At 38.5% G+C, this 25417-nt stretch overlaps 1 protein-coding gene across 1 annotated transcript in view; it reads left to right on the top strand.

The window, feature by feature from the left end:
- Positions 1 to 6020, top strand: part of foxd2 (forkhead box D2) — a 42258-nt gene extending 36238 nt beyond the window's left edge. Inside the window, exon 2 of the mRNA XM_072274664.1 lies at positions 5296 to 6020. The gene's annotated coding sequence lies outside the window, so the exon portion shown is untranslated. The remainder of the gene's footprint in view (positions 1 to 5295) is intronic.
- Positions 6021 to 25417: the final 19397 nt, after the last annotated feature.

The raw sequence follows: 25417 nt of genomic DNA, 5'->3' as shown, positions 1-25417 counted from the left end.
TTCAGAAAAGCACTAGAACATTGGACTAAATTTAATAGAAATCCTCCCACCATATTTTGCCATGTAGTGATTTACAATGAGCCTGAACCTAACTAAATTGATGTAGAAATGAAAGTTAAAGAAAAAAACATTGATGTTAATTAACTACCGTAACTTCAATTATGAAAAAGTAAAATTACCATGGTGACCATGGAGTTATTCTTTATCCAGTAACAGGATGTGTGCGTCCTCAGAAAGACCTGCATCTTTTCTCAATCATTAAACAGCCTTTAGGCTATTTTTGAGGTCAGTTAACAGCCAACCACATTGATGAGTTTGGAGTTACTGACAGTTCAGACAGGGTAAGGATAACATATTTCTTTGCTTGATAGACATTTGTGAACCAGATGGGTTCTTATAACAATACCACAGTTTCATTGTCACTATCACCGATACTAGCTTTCTACGCCTGATTTTGCTTAATTACTTAAATTTAAGTTTGGTGATACCATAATGAGATTCAATCTCATGTTGAATAATGCAGGTTTCAGGAGACCAGTCAATAATATACCTGAGATGATACCGTACTGTATAATACCAGAAATAAGAAGTAAGCTATCATTAATATCACATCCTGGAGTTTGTCAGTCCTAAAGTTGGTCCTGAGGGAGTTGTTGAAACACAGTGACAATTGGCTCTCATTTAAAGAACATATGCAGGAACTGTAACAGTTATACATTTCTGTCTGATGTTAACATGAAAAGAAGTGGTCAATAAAATAAATGAAGGAAACTGTTAGACCTATAGAGGAGTTAGATGAAATGTCAAACTTAAGGACTGTCAGTGTTTCAGATTTCAACAAAAAAGAACAAGCTATTGATGAAATCTAAAATACTGATTCTGGTAGGACTAGCCAGACAATACTTCCCTTGACTCCATTATGATAGGTCACAGTTGTCAGTGAGAGAGAGAGAGAGAGAGGGAGGGAGAGGGAGAGGGGGAGGGGGGGAGAGGGAGAAGTTTCTGACAGAAATTGCAGATTTTAAGTTTCAACTTTGCATTCAGAAATTTAAGATAATCAAAATTTCTCACATTTCTATTTCTACTTTCAGCATCTACTGTACATACCTTTGGTAATTTCAGTTAATTATTTGGCATTCACAATTGTACATTCCGTAACCCGTTACACATCCTTGTGCTTTCAGTCCTTTTGTTATTTTATATATTCTGGCTTTCACCCTTTTACAAATTTCTCCATTTGTTCCATTCTCCCACCTTATCCTTTCTCTGCAGCTTAGAACTTGTTTTATTTCTAGTTCTTATTAAATGATCAGAAATACTAATTCCATTTCCCTTTCCACAGGTAATACCTGGCCTGCATGACCTCATATTTCCAGTCTACAATTATTTTGCCCTGGTATTAATAACCAATATTTGGATCACCTGAGTGTGAATAGGGCAACAATGGAAGCAGTCATTCTGAATCTACCCAATGAGCAAGAAGTGGACACAGATAGTCCTTGATTTGGTATGTTCATTGGGAACTACAGCACTGTAGTTATGCCATTAACTGGTATAGTTACCAAATCTCAGTCAAGTGCTGTGGTCCATTTATTTTGAAAATGTTGTTAAGTGGAAAGTTATTGAAAATCCCTGAAGGTTTTTGCTTGGTTGAAAACTATTGCTATAATTATTCAGCAAATGAAAAACAACTTTGAAGTGTCATCTGGATGCTGCCTGATTTACAGTTATGTTTTTCTGGGAACACGTTTAGTGTTTATTCTGACCACAGTTAGTCTGCTTGCATTTGAATTGTGTTAGAAACAACCAGGTCATGTTACCTAAAAGAAAATTATGACAGGTTTTAGCAGACAAGTATAACAGTATGTTGCAATCACAAGAAATGAGTAAAAATGAGAGCACTATAATGACAAACATAAAACATTATCACTGAAGGGTTAGCCTGATATTGGCTTCTTTTATCTCAATCTGAGTATGTTGTGGATTATAACCTACCTCGCTCAATTATGGGACTTTTCCAGGATTTTCCTTACTAAAAATGGAAAATTTTGGTAAAGTGATTTATTATTGTCACGGCCTCCTCTACTGTAAAGATGAAACCCCACTCAGGTTGGAGGAACAACACCTTATATTCCGTCTGGGTAGCCTCTAACCTGATGGCATGAACATTGACTTCTCTAACTTCCGCTAATGCCCCACCTCCCCCTCGTACCCCATCCATTATTTATTTATATACACACATTCTTTTTCTCTCTCTCCTTTTTCTCCCTCTGTCCCTCTCACTATACCCCTTGCCCATCTTCTGGGTTCCCCCCCTCTCCCTTTTCTTTCTCCCTGGGCCTCCTGTCCCATGATCCTCTCATACCCCTTTTGCCAATCACCTGTCCAGCTCTTGGCTCCATCCCTCCCCCTCCTGTCTTCTCCTATAATTTTGGATACCCCCTCTCCTTCCCACTTTCAAATCTCTTACTAACTCTTCCTTCAGATAATCCTGACGAAGGGTCTCAGCCTGAAACGTTGACTGTACCTCTTCCTAGAGATGCTTCCTGGCCTGCTGCGTTCACCAGCAACTTTGATGTGTGTTGCTATTATTGTCACACGTTCTGAGGTACAGTGAGAAAATGGTCCTGTATACCATCCATATAGATCAATTCATTACAAATGTGTGCTGAGGTAGTGCAGAATAAAGTGTTACAGTACAAAGTGCAGCACAGGTAGACAGTATAATGCAAGGTCACAGTGATGTTAAGTCCATCTTATCATGCTAGGGAAACATTCAAAAGTGTTATAATAGCAGGATAGAAGGTGCCATTGAGGCTGGTGGTACAGGCTTTCAGGCTTTTGTATCTGCTGCCCATTGGGAGAGGGGGAAGAGAGAATATATGGGGAGGGTGAGATCTTTGATTATGCTTAGTGCTTTACTGAGGCAGTGAGAAGTGCACACAGAGTCCATACTGGGGAGGGTGATTCCTGTGATGTGCAGAGCTTTGTCCACACCATTCCTGCAAGCATGGACAGAGCAATTGCCATACCAAGTCATGATGCATCTGGTTCATGATGCAACTGGGGCTCCACAGGGGACTGTCTTGTCTCTCTTTCTCTTCACCATTTACACATCGGACTTCAACTACTGCAGAGTCTTGTCATCTTCAGAAGTTTTCGGATGACTCTGCCATAGTTGGATGCATCAGCAAGGGAGATGAGGCTGAGTACAGGGCTACGGTAGAAAACTTCGTCACATGGTGTGAGCAGAATTATCTGCAGCTTAATGTGAAAAAGACTAAGGAGCTGGTGGTAGACCTGAGGAGAGCTAAGGTACCGGTGACCCCTGTTCCCATCCAGGGGGTCAGTGTGGACATGGTGGATGATTACAAATACCTGGGGGTATGAACTGACAATAAACTGGACTGGTCAAAGAACACTGAAGCTGTCTACAAGAAGAGATAGAGCCGTCTCTATTTCCTGAGGAGACTGAGGTCCTTTAACATCTGCCGGACGATGCTGAGGATGTTCTATGAGTCTGTGGTGGCCACTGCTATCATATTTGCTGTTGCGTGCTGGGGCAGCAGGCTGAGGGTAGCAGACATCAACAGAATCAACAAACTCATTCGTAAGGCCAGTGATGTTGTGGGGATGGAACTGGACTCTCTCACAGTGATGTCTGAAAAGAGGATGCTGTCTAAATTGCATGCCATCTTGGTCAATGTGTCCCATCCACTACATAATGTACTGGGTGGGCACAGGAGTACATTCAGTCGGAGACTCATTCCACCGAGGTGCAGCACAGAGCGTCATAGGAAGTCATTCCTGCCTGTGGCCATCAAACTTTACAACTCCTCCCTTGGAGGGCCAGACACCCTGAGCCAATAGGCTGGTCCTGGACTTATTTCATAATTTACTGGCATAATTTACATATTACTATTTAACTATTTATGGTTCTATTACTATTTATTATTTGTGGTGCAACTGTAACAAAAAACAATTTTCCCCGGTATCAATAAAGTATGACTATGACTATGACTATGAATATGTTACCATGCTGTCTATGGTGCATCAATAAAAATTGGTGAGGATTAAAGGGTGCATGCCAAACTGTTATACAGTCTCCTGAGGAAGTAGAAGCACTAAAGGGCTTTCTTGGCCAGGGTGTCAATGTGATTGGACCAGAACAGGCTATTGGTGTTGTTCTCTCCTATGATCTTGAAAAGCTCAGGCCTCTTTACATCAGCACTGTTGATGTAAGTAGGAGCATGTGCATCACCCCCATTCTTGCAGTCAATGACCAGCCCTTTTGCTGACATTGAGGGAAATGTTGACTCGACAAAATGCCACTCGGGACTCTATCTCCTTCCTTTACTCTTGACTCACCAGTATTTGTGATACGGCTCACTATGATGGTGTCACCTGCAAATTGATTTATGGAACCTTGTGAGCGAGTGTTGAGAAAAGTCTTGGCAGAGATGTTATTGCATATCCTTACTGCTTGCAGTTTGTTGGTCATGAAATCAAGAACCCAGTTGCAAAGGGACAGGATGTTTCTCAGGTTTAGGAGTTTGGAGATGAATTTACTTGGAATTATTTTAGTGGAGGCAGAGCTGTAGTCAGTAAGCAATAGTTTAACATAGGCTGCTTTACTTCAGAGATGAGTGTAGGGCTAGTGGCCTCTACTGTAGTCCTGTTTTGGCAGTAGATGAATTGTGCTGGGTCAAGGTTATATTGTACGCAGGAATTAATGTGTGCCATGATCTGCCTCTTGAAGTATTTCATGATGGCAATTGTCAGAGCCAACAGGCTGTAAGTAATAAGGCACGCTACCTTGTTTATCTTAGGTACTGGGGTAATAGTAGTCTTCTTAAAGCAAGTGGGAACCTTAGATTGAAGCAGAGAGAGGTTAAAAATGTCTGCAAATACCCTCATCAGCTGATCTGTGGAGAATCTAAGGACAGGGCCAAGGACAACATAAATACTATAACCAGTCCTGCCCTGAGCCAGTGTTCTGACATAGAAACAAAATCCACTCAATTCATTTTATGGACTGGTCTAGAATATTTATTAAATTGGCTGGGATTTGAGAATTTAAAAGATAGTAACAAAGTTGTTTAGCCAAGGCTTTTTTTAAAAGTGCTGTAGTTCTTATCTTAAAGGGAGTGTCTCTGAAGCTTTTAGAGAGAACATTAGGCCAACAGTGTTATGTGGATAGTGGGGAAAAATACAGTTACATGCAAGGATGTTATTTTCATCATAGTTCATGCATCATGCATCAGCCTTTCTTATGTGTTGTTTTCTTATTTTCAGATAGAGAAGCAAAAGCAACTACTGAAAAGTTCAGAAGCAAATTACAGCAGAAGCTAAAAATCTGACAGAAAGAAAATGCTGAAGAACATAAGAAAACGATAAAATAGAAGCAGATGAAGGCCATTTGGCCCCTTGTGCTGCCTCTCGTAAGGTCATGTACCTCGGCATCATTTTCCTGCAGCTGTCCTTTGATTCCCTTAGTATCCTAAGATCTATCAACCACTATCTTGAATACACCCAGCAAGTTGGTTTCCACAGCCCCTTGGGTGGTGAATTCCAAAGATGCCTTGGGCAAACAATTTTCTGCATCTCTGAAGTTAAAGGTTGGCCACTAATATTGTGAATGTGAAGGGCACTCAATCGATTAGGCAGTGTCTGATAAAGAGAAGCAAAATCAACGTTGCTCAGGACTGTAAAATCAAAATTGCTGGCATTTTGTGATTGAAAAAATCCAACAGTTAACAACAGTTAAAGTTTAGTCGAAGTTTTATGCTGCCATTCTCTAAATTGAAAGACATAATGACAAGTAATAAAGCAGAAAGAAGAATTTACTCTGCTCAACCTTTGGACATACTTTGAAGTTACCTCATATTTTGAACTATGAAGCAAATATTGTCTGTGGCAAGAAATTGAAATGTTCATACTGTAGTGAAGTACAAAGAAAGCATAATTTTGAACTAATGTATGGCTTGGTTTAATTCTTATACATGGAATGACAAGCTACTTTTATGAATGTAGTGTTTTAATTCAACATTTGCAATTCATTGATATCTGAACTAAGTGCTTGATTGAAGAAGGGAAAATTATGAAAATCAAATATACCATCTCAGTGGGATTAGCTTGAGTAAATTTGTTCTTCCTAAGTTATTGTTCATTCAGGTGATGATTTTATCTTGCTGTCATTTGAAAAAATCGAGCAAAGTGACAAAAACAATAATAAACATGCCAATGTTAAAGGAAAAGAAAGCATTTTTTAAAATTTCTGATCAATGGCATAGCCTATGATGATATCCTCCAAAAATTATTGAAACTATAGAAGAGTAATCTGTCAAATTCCAAATTCACAATCACATATTTTTCACTTACTTTAAATTCTATGTTCTATTCATTCTGTTTACTCACGTCATATACCAACAATGTCTTGTGCATTGTGTTAATTCATCCCATTTCTTTATTGTTCATTGATCTAACAATGCTAACAAAGTACCCATCTGAAACTGCTCTGAGAAATTACCAGTAGGACTTCTTCTACTGCCTGTACTTATTGTGATGACATATTAGGTAAAGAAAACAGGAAATTGGACTAAAGAATAATGAAAAAATGGCTATAAACATTTAACTAGAGATAGTTTGTGAATTGTGAGAGGTTGGGAAATCATGTGCTCCCTTCAGAACCAGAATCAGGTTTAATGTCACTGGCATATTTTGTGAAATTTGTTGTTTTGCAGCAGCAATGCATTACAATATACAATAATAATAATAATAAAAGCTATAAGTTACAATAAGAAGTATATATTAAAAATTAAATTCAGTTAGTGCAAAAAGAGAGCAAAAATAAAATAGTGAAGTAGTGTTCATGAGTTCATAATCCATTCAGAAATCTGATGGTGGAGGGGACAAAGCTGTTCCTGAAACACTGAGTGTGTGTCTTCAGGCTTCTGTACCTCCTCCTTGATGGTAGCAATGAGAAGAGGACATGTGCTACATGATGGAGGTGCTTAATGATGGATGCCAGCTTTTTGAGGGATCACCATTTGAAGGAGTCTTCAATACCAGGGAGGCTAGAGTCCATGTTGGAGCTGGCTGATTTTACAACTTTCTGCAGCTTTTTCTGATACTGTGTAGTGGTCCTTCCACACCAAACGGTGATGCAACTGGTTACAATGCTCCCCATGATGCATCTGTAGAAATTTGCGAGTGTCTTGGGTGACATACCAAGATGCTATCATGCCTTTTTTGTATTTGCATCAGTATGTTGTGTTCAGTATAGATCTTCAGAGATGCTGACACTGAGGAACTTGAAACTGCTCACCATTTCCACTACTCATCCCTCAATGAGGGTTGGTGTGGTTCCTTTGACTTCCCCTTCCTGATATCCACAATCAATTCCTTCATCTTAATGACACTGAGTGCAAGGTTGTTGCTGTGACTTCACTCAACCAGCTGATCTATCTCACTCCTGTACACCTCCATGTCACCATCTGAAATTCTACCAACAACAGTTGAGGCTTCGGTAAATTTATAGATGGCACTTGAGCTGTGCCTGGCCACACAGTCGTGGGTGTTGAGAAAGTAGAACAGTAGGCTAAGCACATATCCTTGAGGTGTGCCAGTGTTGATTGTCAGTGAGGAGGAGTGTTAATTCCGATCCACACAGACCATGGTCTCCCGGTGAGGAAGTGAAGGACCCAGTTGTAGAGGAAGCGCCCAGGTTTTGGAGCGTGTTGACTAGAACTGAGGATAAGATTGTGTTGAACACTGAACTATAATCAATACACAGCAGCCTGATGTAGGTACTACTATTGTCCCTTGATGTTGCTGCTCATGTCCTCCACAGTAATAATAAAGTAAAGGTTGCATGATGCTGTCAAAGTATGAGTTACTACATTGTATTCTAGATAGTACAAAAGCCCAATATGTAAGCTTCTATAACAACTGTTTGTGGGGAAAAGGAGGTGTAAGTCTTAGGAGGGATGAAAAATCATTGGGGGTAGCGTTTCAAGGCAGATAGAAAAGTTTTGAAGGGAGTTAGAGACCTTTGAGTGTAAATGATGAAACATCCACCTCAGAGATCTCATCCTTTGCTTTCATCATCACATTAGCTTCTGATCAGTGATGACTTCAAATGAATAGATGGTGCACCTGATAGGGAATGATAGTTGGTGCATGGTGTATGATGATCATTGCATGAAACTTAAGTGGAACAAACATCGCTCTCTTTAATCAGACCAAATGTAGATTTATTCATATCCCATTGAACACCAATTTAAGCAATTCATAATCTGCCCCATTTGCATTGTTTCTACCATAGTCTATCATTTACTTATATACACTATATTTTCTGTTATGAAAAAAATCTGCATGTTTTTTCTTTATTGTCTTCTGGAGATTATAAATTCACTGAAAATTCTCTTGAACATGCAACTTATCGAAAATTGAACTGAGAAAATTTGTTTGAGAAGGGGTATGAAAATTTTGATCATCCCACATCTGATATACATTGGGTTTCTTTCAACACACCTACAATTATTTATGGCACATGCATAGTGTATGAACAACAGAGGACGTGTTTCCAGCAGGAAATTCCTGTCCACAATAATTACTTTACCACACATGAAGAAGCCAATGTGGCTACACCACAGCTTTCCAAATCCCTGGTGGTCCCCATGCAGTTTCTGGTGCCAATATCATTAAGCAGCCCCACACAAATAAAGTTGCATTTTAATTAAGACTGAGCCTTTTCCCCAAGTCATTTCTGTTGCACATGTGTGTAACTTGTGATAATATGACATCAATACTCTGATGGCAAAGTATATTTCAACAAGCTGAATATATTGCTTAAATGCCTTGATATAAGCAAAGACAAAATAAAGAATATTTTTTCGCTCAAAACATGCTGAGTTAGTTTTTTTTCTGCACGTATCTGAATCAAGATTCATTTCTTAACTACTACCCATACTCTATTTTCCCTTCAAAGAATAAATATTTTAATTGCCTTATTTATTTTGATTGAGCACTAATAAAATATTGTATACTCATGTTCCTTTAAAATTAAAAAGTCACTTCCCAAAGAAGAAAAACATTTACTCACCGGCTCCTAACTTAAAGCTGGCCTCATGTAAGATTAGGAAGATTTCCTCATGGGGGCATTTGTTTAAGTAATGGAAATTTAGCTTTACAATTAAAACAGTGTTTGTTAAGGAACAGCTTTAAATAGAATTGTTCTAAGGAAAGAAAACATTTATATTGGAGATGTTTTTTTTCCTTCAGAAGTTAGTACCATTCTGTCACTGAGTATTGTCAGTAAAGGAGAAACATTGTGAGTAAGGCATGAACTGCTGGTTGCAAAAGAGGAAAATGAAGCTCAGAGTTCAAAATTATAAACAAATGAAATGCTTTCTCGATAAAGGAGCACAGAAAGTCCTAAAGAAGAACCTCTGTTAAAATTTTTTGAAGTTGATAGGAAAATCTCAGTCTGATCCAAAGTAGGGTGGCTTTGTAAAGGAGAGGGACTTTTTGACCCAGTCATTTTGCTTATCTCCTCACCTCTGGAACTTTCATTTGAACTTAGCCTTGTTTGGGCTACAGATTCTGTTCTCTTCTGTCACATGTGCTGCCCTTCCTGAAATTCTACCCTAAACTCCTGTGTTCAGATTTTTCAAAGCCTTATTTTTTACAAAATCTAGTTCAGATAAAGTTCACTGCAGTTAATATTCTTCCTTTGGGTTCACCATCCATAGTTCTCATCTCAATAAAGTGCTATATTAAAGGCACTATGTACAGTAAAATTAAGCAGTTTTTGGTACATTAAACAGCATGAAAAAAGAGAAGCAAGAATAGACCCCCTGAGCCTGCTCCACCATTCAATAAACATTTGTATTGATGCTAATTCTACCATTGCATGGTCCTGGGTTGTTGATTTGTTTAAAATTTGAAAATCTATGGAAGCAAATCTAGGTATACAGTATTGGGATAGAGCAGAGTTAGATAACACACATTCTTGTTGGGCTCAGAGGGATGCCCTACACCTCTTATTTTATACATTCCTTTATAAAAGAACTCACTCAAATTTGTCAGTCTTCAATAATTTGAATGAAAGATATTTTGCAGCCCTAATGTACTAAGAGCCAAGTTACAAAACTGAAGTACCAAACTGTGCATAAATTTAATAACAATTGACATTAAAGTTACATCAGCAAGGATAACTAATGAGAAGCCAAGTTTACAGCTAACAAGGTAGAGCAAACAACTTCCTGCAATCTTGGGCCGATTGGATGAGTAAGTAAAAATTCAGATTAGGTGGATTTCAATGATGTATTACTGACAAATGCAGAATAACCTGTTTAGGTCCTGATATTTAATTAAAGCAGTAATTCTGCCTTGGTACACCATTAAATTTTCATGTACACCTCTTGCAGTAAAATGCAATATTTAATAATATAAGAAATAAGAGTAAGATATATGATGTCACTCTTTGAGACTGCTCTGCTGTTTATTAAGATCTTGACTGTTCGTGTCTTGGCCACAGTTCCACTTTGCTGCCCAATTGCCATGATTCCTGGCTACTTTAGTGAATAAAATTGTACTTACCTCATCTCTGAAGATATCTAATGACTCAGCCTCCACACAGGTCTCATGGGCAGTGAAATCTAGAGACTCAAAAGTGTGTGAGGAAAGAAGTTCCTTCTCATCTCCACCTTAAATTGGTTACTGCTTATTCAGACAATGTGTTGAGTTTCTTTCTAACATCCTTCCAGTCTCTACCTTGTCAAGTCATCCAGTTTACCTTTCATTCTTCTGAAATCCAATGAGAATAGACTCAACTTGCTCAACCTTTTCTTATACACCAATCTTTTCATCCCTCCAGGAGACAATCTAGTGAAAGGCTTGAAGACTCCCACTCAAGTTACATTTTGATCCCCTGTTACTTTTAATGTTTTTTCCAAGTGTTCAATATAAGAAGTGCTGATTCATTGGCTGAGAAAGGATGGTAGGTGGTAATCATCAGGAAATTTTTTAGCCTGCATTTGGTTTGATGCCATGAAACTTCAAGGAGTCTGAAATGAATGTTGCAAAGTCCCAGGACCATTTCTTCCTGACTTTATACCACTGAGAACTGTGGTCTGGTGAGTCTGTTTTAGTGAAGGGACAGAATAATTGTAAGGATATTGCTGGAGATGTGTGGCGCTTCTGTAAGATGTAATTCTGTGAGGATGACTATATCAGGATGTAGCCAGTGGGACAGCTCTCTCAGTTTAGATGCCAGTTCCAAAATCTTTATGAAGTAAAAACAGTAAAGAAAAACTCAGCAGGGCAGGTAGTGTACTTAAAAAGAGAAAGGGAGTTAAAGTTTTGGGTCAAAGACCCTTTGTCGGAACTGGGGAGAGAAAACACGCTAGTGTTAAGCTATGGGGGAGATGGCAGTGTGAGATATTGGGCAAAGTGAACATCTCTAAAAGAGTGAGGTCAATGTTGCCCTGGGGTTAAACTGTGAACAAGATCATCTGGTCAATGGGTTAATGGGGTCAATTAGCGAGAAAGAACATGGTTCTTTGTTCATAAAAGGTATGAACTGAGGCCAGCTGGAGAGTGAGAGCATAGTCAAAGGAATGTTAAAGTTGCAAAATGCAGGATTACAGAACATGTCCATCAGGTCAGGCTGTGTACAGAAGAAAGAAAAACAGCCAATTTAACAGATGGGTGACCTGGACTGTTCTGTTACAGACAGTGAAAACTAATTACCTAATATTGGCTCCATATTGGTGTGCAAGACTGCAATGTGCTCACATGGAAGATGAGGTGTTGAGGTTAATTTTGGGCCTCATTATAACAGTGCAGGAAACCACAGAAAGACAACTCAGAGTGAGAGTGAAGGAAGTTCAGGATTGTACTGAAATGTAACTCTGTTGCTCCTTCCACAGATGTTGCATGACCTGCTGTGTGCTTCCAGAATTTTCAGGTTTATTTCAGATTTCTTGAAGCTGCAGATTATTAATTTCAAACATTTGTGAGTTGGACTTGGAAGTTTGACTGGACCGGGTGCAACTGTACTATGTCAGAATTTGGTGTCAAAGTTAATGCTAGATAGTCCATCTGGACTTATCTTGTGTTTCAAGATAAGTTGTGTTTTGATACAACTGAGTGGCTTGCAAAATAGTAATGGAGAAAGCAGTTAGGATTCAGCAGTATTGTTATACTTTTGGATAAGACTTAGGGATCCATATTTCTTTTCCTGAACCAAAAAGGGCTTTATTATCATTTGATTGTTTCATAGGTACCATGATTGAGATTAGGTAATTAAAAGCAAAAATCAATTCCCACATTTAGATTCCTAAATATTTATGAATTGAAGTATTGTGATATTGGCCTGTATCTTAAAACCACTATACAGTATAAATAGACATTGCTGTTAAAAAATCCTGAGCTTCTTTCAAGAAAGTAATTAAATTATTTTGCAGTTTGAAAGATTATATGGTTTTGCTATCCAAATACTACATTTATAATCTTTTTTCTGTGTTAGCCATTAATTATATTCTGGAATATATTTTGTTTCTGTGGCCCATTTGGACAGAGATTATCAGGGAGGAAGGTAAAGAATTCTTCAGTTTGACAAGATGAGTACAGCATTGCTACTTCCAAGTGTGGAAAAACTGCAGCAGTACTGAACCCTGTGTTAAGCAAAACAATTTCAAAATAACAGCTGGAAGCTGCTGAAAGCAGGAGAGCCAAATTCCAGTGGTTCAATCAAATGCAGGTGGACATGACACTGGAAGGAATTCTCTAACCCCAAAAGATAGAGCAGATGATGGCCTTGCAATGCACCAAGAGGTGAAAATTCAGCTCACCTTGGTGTGGCCTGTCCATCGCAATTTCTATTGTTTCCTCACTAATGCTTATAACGTAAATGTGACCATTGGTACTGCCATTTTAGGACCCCTTCTGGTGACTATTTCATCTGTGTCAGAACCTGCTCGTAGCTTGTTAGTTATTTGCAGTATCTGTCACCACCAGCAATCTCCTTATTTTACAATGCAAGTAAAAGTGAATAATGTAGCCTTGTTTGATGAGCTGTTGATAAAATAATGGTTTTATTTTTGAAATTCACTCAGTCTGAGGTTAGGCTGATGTGATAAGATTGGTTGGTTTATGCCATGCCATGATTTACTTTAGTCTCTAAAAGCACAGCTGGGTTCACATCTTTAAGATTATATTAAGAACCTCACCATAAGGATTGCTCGGAGGCTATCCCTAATTTATTTGCTAGCATTGCAAATTCAGCGCAGTTAGATCTCTGTAAGTCTATGACAGTTTCATGTCAATGTCTACTGCAGTTACAGTATATCCCATTTCACAAAATTATGGGCAGAGTATCGGTGATAAAACTTCCACTTTGTAGTGAGTCTATAATTCTGGTGATGAAATAAAGGAGCCAGATTTAGCGATACAAACCCCAGGAGCTGATCTCCAGATACAGACTACATCAGTGTAAAAGCAGCTGGAGCTAATCATCAGTTACAGAGTATTTCTCCGTTTTATGGGAAATCTGTGACCTGGCATTCTAATAGAATTTTTCCAGATCTCTCCTTACTCCCTGTAATCATTGAGGTTAGGTATTTGAGGTATCTGCCTTCAGATACTCTTATCATTTTATCAAATATATTAAAATATGTTGAAAATATTTCCTTCATAACATTCCAAAGAACTTCATATTTCATTTTTATACTTCATTGTATGTCCTTATAGAGTTCCCAGTCTCACAAAGAATTGACTGCAGGGAATTAAAGGGGAAACAATGACATTTCCTCCAAGTGAGTGTCAGCCAATAAGTTGAAGGCAGGGCAGAGGACAGTGTATATCTGCGTTCACTGCAAACATTTATGCAGAAAACAGAGCTAATTTACTTAGAAAGCAGACTCTTCAAAGAACAGATATAGAACTCATTACAAAAACTACAACAACAATAAAAGTAGGTTTATTTCATAGTGCAATGAGTGGATGATGGGCACTTACAATTTATGTGTGTAAAATCAATCTCATTAGTATCAACAATACACTCACTGTCTAGATTGATATAGTGAAACATCAGTCAGGTCTAGCTGGGAATAGAGATCTCACTGAAAGAAGGCAAGAAAAAATTAAAGGTAGAAAATTAGACTTCATACCCATTAGCTCATGTTCACTTTGTATTTAAATAGGACTGTCCTCAATATTTTGTAGTTAAGAGCATAAATAGAGGTGGCACAAGCAGATCAAAAGATCCTGAGTTCAGTTCTTGGTCTATGTTGAGTTAGCTGATTTTGATTAAAGCTTCACAGTTGGCCTCAGCGCCCAGGGGCTAGGCAGGAAATAGTCAGGTAGGGTTCCTGGCTGTGATTGTTATGCAATGACTCCTGTACTTATATAGAATTACAGGGACTTTGGGTCAGAATTGGGTTCTATTCGATGTTTTCCTTTATTTAGTTGCATATTAACACTTTGAGTCTAGACACACATAAGTGAAAAAAAGAGATACCCATGCAAGCAAATTCCAGCAAAATTAAAACCTTCAGAAGACCAAATCCAAATATGGAATTATAAATAAATACATGAACCATTTTAGCTCTGAGTATGACTAATTTTGAATCAGTGCTAATAGTCTTAAAACCATGTTATTCTAAACAGCTGACCAGCTATAAAGAACAAACTCACAAATATTCGTCAACATTAGCGGTAACTAGCTTTCTGTTAGCAGATTATTACAATTTTATACTGAGATGAAAAATATTTTGGGAAAAATAATTGTGGCTTCTCAATATTTTGATCTATTTTTGTTTTGGTTTTTAAAATATGTGAAATGCCAAAAAAATGCCTGCTGTGGAAAGTTACTTGTAAAATCAAACACCAATTAAGCAGAGTAGAACAGGCATTTCTGGGCCTGTATCTTGACAGAGTGAAATAGACTTGAAATGACAGAATACAGTCATTAGCAAAGCAGCTGGATTGGACATGATTTCACACCTTGGGGCACCTTTCATTTTGCTAAGGCCTATGTGACTAGCAAGCTGCAGATGACAGCCTGCAAGAGTCTCGCAATGTTGCCAAGCCACACTGACAGAAACAGGATGTGCACATTGGAAGAGCCTGGGGGATTTCCTTTGTTGCTGGACTGTAACCAGCTTATAAGTACAGTATTGTATAACAAATTAGCAATGACTTTAATGAATAATGAGAGTTGGTCAGTGAAGTAGCAGTAATTATATGTTTATTATTTTGACATTGTCTTGGCATTTTAATTTTTTTTCTATTTCACATCCTGATTTCCTTTAATGTCTTGTAATTTTTTGACCTCTTTTAAAATTTTACTGTAGTTAACACTTACTTTTTTTTCTAAATTGCTTGCTGTGATCCTGCTTTCCTTTAGCCTGCCTAGATTACTCACACTGCATACATCCACACACACACACACACACACACACACACACGCTCACTCATAAACATACTTCGCTCTCTGGTGCTGCAGTCTTTCTGAAATTAGTTCTAATGTCCCAAAAATATGGGAGTCAGGAAGTACAGAGTAACAAAGGAATGCTATTAGTATGATATAGTGCCTTCTTTTCTGAAAGCATACAAAGATTGGAGAAGTGGCCCACTCTTGAAGGGACCAGGCACTGCCATGCAAAATGTCATTGTACATCCCAGAAAATCCCGAGCCCAGAGTATATCAGAGGAAGCAGGTGGAATCATTAACATATCTATTTTCTGATTAGTGAATAATATCTTTGGATAGTTTCCTTGGATGCTGCAAAATGCAACCATCTTGTTAGTGTGCAAAAAAAAGGTAAAGGGCAAAACAATTAATATGCATCCAAACTGAAATATAGTGACTGAGACAAAAGTATGCATTGCAGCCACATGTCGTATATTAGACTTTTGACCACATGCAGTGCAGAGATAATACAACTAAAATAAACTAAAAATAAAATCAAAAATCAGTTGTGTCTGTAGCATTCAATGAAATGAAAATATTGCAATAAATGTACTAAGTACATCGTTCTTTAAATCAGACATCACGTGAAATAAATAGGTGAAGATATTAAAATTGCGATACATGTAAATCTTATGGCAATAGAATAAAAATAATATAGTTGCCTGTCCAAACTGTTCAACTACCCGAAAATTTATTGTGAAATATATAAAAATATTGATGAACTGAATTCAGAATAAATTTATAGTGCACTGTAACAGAAAATTGATCAAATTCTTTCAAGTAATACTCCCACTGCAGTAGAGCATAGGAAGATGTTAAAAGTCAGCTTGTCAAATCCCATATCCAGCACTTGAGTTAAAACATTTGTGCAATGAACAATTTAGTCTTACATCAGTCTTTTGTAAATGTGACCCTTGCTCTCCAAATATTCGATCCCCTATGGTATGTACAATCTGCCTGGGCCTGTTTCACTGGAGTGCCATTTGCTTCGAAGCCACAACTGTGTCTGGTACTTCTTCTCGGTTCTTTGATGGACCCAATGCGGCAACCCAAACACATGCATTATTTTTAATATAAAAGCTGTATTACCAACACAGAGTATGCTGCAGGGCAGATTCATTTTTTCCTAATAGGCTATGAAAAGAAGGAGTTACTTTTTAACAGAACATTTGTTGTTTCTGGACACTAAACTTGGCTGCAGTAACCGCTGTCTCAGCCTCTTCCTACCACAGGCTTTCTGCTAAAGACAGTAGAAATGTCTTCCTTCCATCAATGGGAATGGTGGATTGTACATCCACATTGTCTCTGTAAGGAAAAGGTTCCCAGTTTCTGTTTCCAACCATCTTTCAGGTGCCTACTTCTACTGGTTTGTTTTTACTCTTAATTTCAAACATGTTTAGACTGTGCATCTTCTTCTTACCTTTAATTTTCTTTAAATTGTGCTGAGAGAAACTTTACATTCAGTTCCTTAGCCAGTTACAATATTTACGTTGAATCCATAAACACAAGAGATTCTGCAGACGTTGGAAATACAGGGTAACACATTACAATGCTGGAGGAACTTAGTAGGTTAGGCAGCATCTATGGAAAAAAATAAAGAGTCAACATTTTGGTCCGAAACCACCCTGATGAATGGCCTTGGCCTAAAATATTTACTCCTTATTCTTTTCCATAGATGCTACCTGACTTGCTGAATTCCTCCAGCATTTTGTGTTTGCTACTTTGAGTCCATGTTGAGTTTCTGTTTAGAAAATAGAAGCTATTCTTATAGCCTTTTCTCAGTGACTATACTGTAGTTTTAGAAAAGGTTAACATTAATCCTAATATAACACAGCATTTGTTCTGAAAAGTAAACTCCATTTCACCTTTTGTTCCTCTTCATTGTTCTTATTTTCTCCCTCTTGCTTACTTTCAATTCATTATTTTATCAATTATTATTGTTTTGCTGTTCCTATACATTTCTTTTTTCTTAGGACTCCCAATTTATCTGTCTTATATGCTTTATCTCATTATGTTGAAAACACGATTAATGCTGCGATAGTTCAAATTTTCCTGGGAAATTCTCCAACTTCCTGCAGTTCATCAGCAGGATGCTGGGAAATCTGCCTAGTGAGCTGCATCAGGTCACGCTTGTTGTAGTTCAGTGACTTCCTTCACTTCAATGCAAAGGAACAGCTGTAAGAAACAAATGTATGTATATAGAATTTATTAGAATAAGACGATACTTTCCTAGAGTTGTATTGGATTTGGATTATAAATGTTATGCTTGAGTTTAGTAGTGGAGCATAGACCAGAGTATGATACAGCTAGTAGACTAGATCTGTTCTTGCTGTTTGAGAAGACAATGATACAATTCCTGTGCAATCAACACAAATAGAAATTAAAAATTGCAGATATGTGCAAGGAGAATTTGGGAGGACAATGATCTAGGCCAGACCACTAGATGGAGCACAATGTAGAAGCAACATGTAAGATTCAGATTCCACCTTCTGACCAGGTATGAGTGGACATGATAATATTGGCAGGTAAACTCAAATTCTGAGATACGGGGAATAAGTGTTCTTGAAGAACGAAGAATAAAACCATTCTTAAAGGAGGAATGAGCTTGCATATATGCCCTGAATAACAATATTGAATGCATTTTTTTGCCTGTTTTGTTCAATGAACCTTTAAAATTACCCATTGGTCTATCCAACCAACACACATCAAAGTTGCTGGTGAATGCAGCAGGCCAGGCAGCATCTCTAGGAAGAGGTGCAGTCGACGTTTCAGGCCGAGACCCATGTGTTGCTTGAATTTCCAGCATCTGCAGAATTCCTGTTGTTTCCATTGGTCTATCCCCTTTGTTTCATTTCCAAGTATAGCAACCAATGACTGTACACATCTTCAGACATATGAGATTTCACAATGAATTCAAAAGTGGTGTGGTTTCATGAGAGGACGGGCAGCGTGCTGCTCTAGATCTCATTATCTGTAGTTGAACTTCCAAAATAGTAACCAGGTATGATGTAGGAATAACAGAGACATGGCTGCAAGAGGACCTGGGCTGGGAAATGAATATTCAAGGGTATACATCCTGTCGAAAGGACAGACAGGTGGGCAGAGGGGGTGGGGTGGCTCTGTTGGTGAGGAATGAAATTCAGTCCCTTGCGAGGGCGACATAGAATCAGGAGATGTAGAGTCAGTATGGATAGAACTGAGAAATTGTAAGGGCAAAAAGACCCTAATGGGAGTTATCTACAGGCCCCCAAACAGTAGCCTGGATATAGGGTGCAAGTTAAATCAAGAGTTAAAACTGGCATGTTGCAAAGGTAATGCTACGGTTGTTATGGGGGATTTCAACACGCAGGTAGACTGGGAAAATCAGGTTGGTACTGGACCCCAAGAAAGGGAGTTTGTGGAGTGCCTCCAAAATGGATTCTTAGAGCAGCTTGTATTGGAACCTACCAGGGAGAAGGCAATTCTGGATTTAGTGTTGTGTACGGAACCAACTTTGATAAGGGAACTCGAGGTAAAGGAGCCATTAGGAGGTAGTGACCATAATATGATGTTTTAATCTACAATTTGAGAGGGAGAAGGGAAAATCGGAAGTATCTGTGTTACAGTTGAACAAAGGGGACTATGGAGCCATGAGGGAGGAGCTGGCCAAAGTTGACTGGAAAGATACCCTAGCAGGGATGACAGTGGAACAACAATGGCAGGTAATTCTGCAAATAATACAGAAGGTGCAGGATCAGTTCATTCCAAAGAGGAAGAAAGATTCTAAGGGGAGTAAGGGGCGACCGTGCTGATGAGGGAAGTCAAGGACAGTATAGAAATAAAAGAGAAGAAGTATAACATAGCAAAGATAAGTGGGAAGCCAGAGAATTAGGAAACTTTTAAAGAGCAACAGAGGATACTTAAAAAGGCATTACAGGGAGAAAAGATGAGATACGAAGGCAAACTACCCAAGAATATAAAGGAGGATAGTAAAAGCTTCTTTAGGTATGTGAAGAGGAAAAAATTAGTTAAGGCCAACGTTGGGCCCTTGAAGACAGAAACGGGTGAATTTTTTATGGGGAGCAAGGAAATGGCAGATGAGTTGAACAGATACTTTGGATCTGTCTTTGCTAGGGAAGACACAAACAATCTCCCAGATGTAATTGTGGCTGGAGAACCTAGGGTAACGGAGGAACTGAAGGAGATTCACATTAGGCAGAAAATGGTGTTGGATAGACTGATGGGACTGGAGGCTGATAAATCCCCAGGGCCTGATGGTCTGCACCCCAGGGTACTTAAGGAGGTGGCTCTAGAAACCGTGGACGCATTGGTAATCATTTTTCAGTGTTCTATAGATTCAGGATCAGTTCCTGAGGACTGGAGGGTGGCTAATGTTATCCCATTCTTTAAGAAAGGAGGGAGAGAGAAAACAGGGAATTATAGACCAGTTAGCCTGACATCAATGGTAGGGAAGATGCTGGAGTCAATTATAAAGGATGAAATAGCGACACATCTGGATAGCAGTAACAGGATTGGTCTGAGTCAGCATGGATTTACGAAGGGGAAATCATGCTTGACTAATCTTCTGGAATTTTTTGAGGATGTAACTATGAAAATGGACAAGGGAGAGCCAGTGGATGTAGTGTACCTGGACTTTCAGAAAGCCTTTGATAAGGTCCCACATAGGAGATTAGTGGGCAAAATTAGAGTACATGGTATTGGGGGTAGGGTACTGACATGGATAGAAAATTGGTTGGCAGACAGAAAACAAAGAGTAGGGATTAACGGGTCCCTTTCACTAATTGGATACTGCAGGGGTCGGTGCTGGGACCGCAGCTATTTACAATCTACATTAATGATTTAGATGAAGGGATTAAAAGTAACATTACCAAATTTGCAGACGACACAAAGCTGGGTGGCAGTGTGAAATGTGTGGAGGATGTTGTGATAATGCAGGATGACTTGGACATGTTGGGTGAGTGGACAGATGCAGTTTAATGTGGATAAATGTGAGGTTATCCACTTTGGTGGCAAGAACAGGGAGGCAGATTACTATTTGAATGGTGTCAAGTTAGGAAAAGGGGAAGTACAACAAGATCTAGGTGTCCTTGTTCATCAGTCACTGAAAGTAAGCATGCAGATACAGCAGGCATTGAAGAAAGCTAATGGTATATTGGCCTTCATAACAAGGGGAGTTGAGTATAGGAAGAAAGAAGTCCTTCTGCAGTTGTACAGGGCCCTGGTGAGACCACACCTGGAGTATTGTGTACAGTTTTCATCTCCAAATGTGAGGAAGGACATTCTTGCTATTGAGGGAGTACAGCGTAGGTTCACGAGGTTAATTCCTGGGATGGCGGGACTGTCACATGTTGAAAGATTGGAGCGACTGGACTTGTATACACGGGAATTCAGAAGGATGAGAGGGGATCTGATTGAAACATATAAAATTATTAAGGGATTGGACACGCTAGAGGCAGGAAACATATTCCCGATGTTGGGAGAGTCCAGAAGTCCAGAACCAGAGGCCACAATTTGTGAATAAGGGGTAGGCCATTTAGAACAGAGTTGAGGAAAAACTTTTTCACCAGAGAGTTGTGGATCTGTGGAATACTCTGCCTCAGAAGGCAGTGGAGGCCAATTCTCTGGATGCTTTCAAGAAAGAGTTAGATAGAGCTGTTAATGATAGCGGAGTCAAGGGATATGGAGAGAAGGCAGGAACGGGGTACTGATTGTGGATGATCACCCATGATCACAGTGAATGGTGGTGCTGGCTCGAAGGGCTGAATGGCCTACTCCTGCATCTATTGTCTATTGTCTCACCAGTCATTAATAACCATGTGTTAAGGTCGGTCTTCAAAGGGATTCTGGAATGCCAGAATATATACAGATGAATCCTTTGAGTTGTGAAAGTGAGGACTGAAGTTGACATAGCCTTTGAGTTCTGATCTGCCTCCTTGAAGTTCCACATATAAAGAGATTCAACATTCTTCAAAGTAAGATTGTTTTACCACTGACCCTGTAAGATCTAAAATGAAAATAGCTAAGAATATGAACTATGATACATTTAGACCTCTGTAAAGGAGAATTTAAAGTAAAATCATGGCTGATCCAACGTTTCAAAACCAATTTTCCAATTAATCTTTTGGTCCAAAAAATTCTATTGTCTCACTTTAGAATCACTGAGCATCTGCAGATACCCAGTGCAAAGAATTTCAAAGACTTAATGCCCTATGCAAAAAGAAATTTCCCTGAATTTCAGTTCTCAGAATGTGACCTCTTTCGAGGATCAAATTATGCAGTGCCAGGTTCACGAGTCTGAGAAAACACTCTCTCAACTTCCATTTCCTCTTAGGTACTTGTTGGTCTCAACAAAACCACATTTCACCTATCATTTTACTTTAAAGTTTAATTTCTGCTCTCCTTCCTGTTATTATTAATGTTTTTGATTGAACACTGAAACTAGCCACTGTACATATAAAATAAAATTTATTCTTAATTTTGAGCTTCCCAAAAAATGTTAAATATAGGATATCAGAATGGGTGAACCTTTTATCTGCCACCATTCTCTCTGCAGTTCTGCTACAAATGGATTAACTATTGCATGAAGGAACAAGGGTGGGGCAAGATGGTGGTGGGTTGAGGTCTAGCCAAAGAGAAATAAATGATTTATAATAGCTGAGGGGCACAAATGTGATGTCTTATCAATAATTTTACTTGGAAGTGAGTGGGGACAGAATAGAGTTTATCAACTATGTTCAGGCAAGTTTCTTGAATCAATATATAGAGGTCCCAACTACAGAGAGTATGATACTGAATCTCCTGTTAGGGAATGAGATAGGGCAGGTGACAGGTGATCATAATTCCATTAGCTTCAAGATAGTTATGGAGATGGATAGGACTGTTCCTCAGATTGAGAGTCTAAGTTTGAGTTTAGTTAACTTTGATGGCATCAGAAAGGGTCTGACGGGGGGTGGATTGGGACAGGTTGTTTTCTGGCAAAGAGACATTTGCTAAGTGAAATATTGAGAACACAGAGTAGTGTAGTCCTGTTAGAATAAAAGAAAAGCTTTTTAAACACTTTCAGGGAATTTAGCTTTTAAGGGATATTGAGGCCCTAATTAAGAAGAAGGAGGTGCATAGCAGGTACAGAACATTGAATGGAGAGCATTACAGCACCGTACAGGCCCTTCAGCCTTCAATGTTGTTCCAACCCTTTAACCCACTCCAAAATCAATCTATCTTTTTCCTCTCACATAGACCTCCATTTGTCTATCTAAGAGTCTCATAAATGTCCCTAACTCATCTGCCTCTTCCATTATCGCTGTCAGAGTTTTCCATGCACCTACATAAAAACCTATCTTTTACACCCCCACCATACTCCCCTCCAAACATCTCAAAATTATGTCCCCTCATGTTAGGAAAAAGCCCCTGACTGTCCATTGTATCTTTGCTTCTTGTCATGTATACCTCTATCAAGTCACTTCTCATTCTCCTCCTCTTGAAAGGGGCTGACTCAACCTCATAAAACTTGTTCTGTTGTCCAACCAGAGCTTTGTATAGCAGCAATGTAGCCATGCAGTTTTTGAACTCAGTCACCTGATTAATGTAGGCCAACCCACCATATACCTTCTTAACCACCTGATCAGCTTGCGCAGCAACTTTGCGGGATCTATGGATGTGCTATGAGCTGCCAGTAAAAGTGGAGGATACAGCTTCAATTGTAACATTTAAGAGAAGCTTGGATAGGAGCATGGATGGGAGGGGTAAGGTGTGAGGGTCAATAGTACTCGGCAGAATAACAATTCAGCATGGACTAGGTGGGCTGAAGGCCTGTTGCTGTGCTGTGGTTGTTAATGAATCGGTGAGTCTTTAAAGCAGAATTTTAGCAAAGGGTACCTTTTCAATTAATAAGGTCAATATATGAAAATCTATATACAGTAATTCATCCTTTAAGGAAATTCATTGTTATACAGTATACTGCCACTAACTTTTGTTATTTCTTATATTTTGAAGTTGTACTCTTATGATGCTTTCTTGAAATTAAAAGTGCTATATGATTTTATAATTAGAACATAGAACAGTACAGCACAGTACAGGCCCTTTGGCCCACAATGTTGTGCTGACCCTCAACCCCTGCCTCCCATATAACCCCCCACCTTAAATTCCACCATATACCTGTCTAGTAGTCTCTTAAATTTCACTAGTGTATCTGCCTCCACCACTGACTCAGGCAGTGGATTCCACGCACCAACCACTCTCTGAGTAAAAAACCTTCCTCTAATATCCCCTTTGAACTTCCCACCCCTTACCTTAAAGCCATGTCGTCTTGTATTGAGCAGTGGTGCCCTGGGGAAGAGGCGCTGGCTATCCACTCTATCTATTCCTCTTAATATCTTGTATATAATATCTTCTATAATTCTAGATTGTGCAGTTGTAATTTTAAATAAATTGTTGGTGTTCATCATTGTGTTACGCAATTGGTAGTAATATCTGCTGCAAACATAGCTTAACACCAAAATTCCAGCTACTGTCTGCAACTTGGCCCTCTCTCACAGGTAGCACTAATTTGCAGCTTTCTCCACTGTAATCAAGGGTAACCGATAATTTCCTGAAAACTTCAGTTCTTCAAAATCTTTTCAGTTCCTGTATTGGTGCACTGATCAAGTGCTAGAGGTGCTAAATCAGACTGGAAATACGGGCTTATATTACAAGCTCCATGCAAAACCAGTTGGCTAATGCTATCATATAAACCAAATAGCATGGGTCGAGGCATTGTCTGATTTGATTGACAGATTGCAAGGTCTAGACAATGTACAAGAATGAATTTGTCTCTAACTTCATGTGCAAGATAGTGCTGAATCAGAAGTGCATCACTTCCACCCTGTACAAATTTTCCCAGCAATATTCTATGTAAACTTTGTAAAATGATTAACTTCTCTCTGTACACGTCCAAGGTGGCATATGGATGATGTTTCGTGAATATGCATTGTAATAGGAAATGCCTGATCTAATGTCCAGGCTAACATATTTCAGAACTATAAGCTGCACTATCATAATTCATCTAGAAAAATATAATTTTCAATTGCATAGAGTTAAAAAAGCAGTATTTGAATAATTAATTGCTAGGCACAGGAATTTAAGAATTAATCTCACTGTAAAATATCTTAAAAATATTGCTTGCCTATGATGAAAGAGAACCTAATGGTGCATAATGTTATTAATGTTCCTTGGCCCTAAGACACTAGTCAAATGTACTGTAAACCACTTGGAAAAACACTTAAAATTTACAACATTATGATATATATTTCTGTTTTATTTTAGCAAAGTTTATTTAGGGTATTTTAGCTTCTAACTTAATAATATATTAATGTTTCAATATTTATCTCATACTCTTCAAATTATTTAGAGTGTTAGCTACAATCTCTTCATGTTCCCACCTGCATCTGTGAGAATTCTTCAAAATAATTGGCTGGTCAGTCAGCTCTATGACATCATGGTTTGTGTGATGGCCAAAAGCAAATGGCACTGTGAAAGGGAAAGACCTTGGCATAAAATATTACTAGACTTATGTAAGTACACTCATGTTACCACTAACTGTAAAATCCAAAACATTATTTTGTTTTTTTTAATTGTAGGAATGAGTATTGCATTGAATTGAAAGTTCTGGTATGATGAAGTTACTAGATTTTTTTAATAGGAAACAACAAAAGTTGTTTTGGTAAAGTCACAGGAGTCATTTATTTCAGAATAAGTGTCAAAGTTGTAGGAGACTGAATTGTTTCAACATAGCATCAAGAGGTTACTGAACCACAAATCAACACATGGGTGTTTCCTTGAACATAACGAGAGAAAAAAAAACTCAAAAAAGACTAATACTGTTATTCAAAGGTCACATTCTCAACAAAGCTATTTTTTGTTTGAAAGTAAATGTTGCTAGGGTGGGACTGGGAATGTGTG

The sequence above is a fragment of the Mobula birostris genome, chromosome 12 (genome assembly GCF_030028105.1).
Source record: "Mobula birostris isolate sMobBir1 chromosome 12, sMobBir1.hap1, whole genome shotgun sequence".
In the NCBI taxonomy this organism is placed as follows: domain Eukaryota; kingdom Metazoa; phylum Chordata; class Chondrichthyes; order Myliobatiformes; family Myliobatidae; genus Mobula; species Mobula birostris.
Note: the sequence above shows the minus strand (reverse complement) of the source record. Positions and strands in the feature narration are given on the sequence as shown.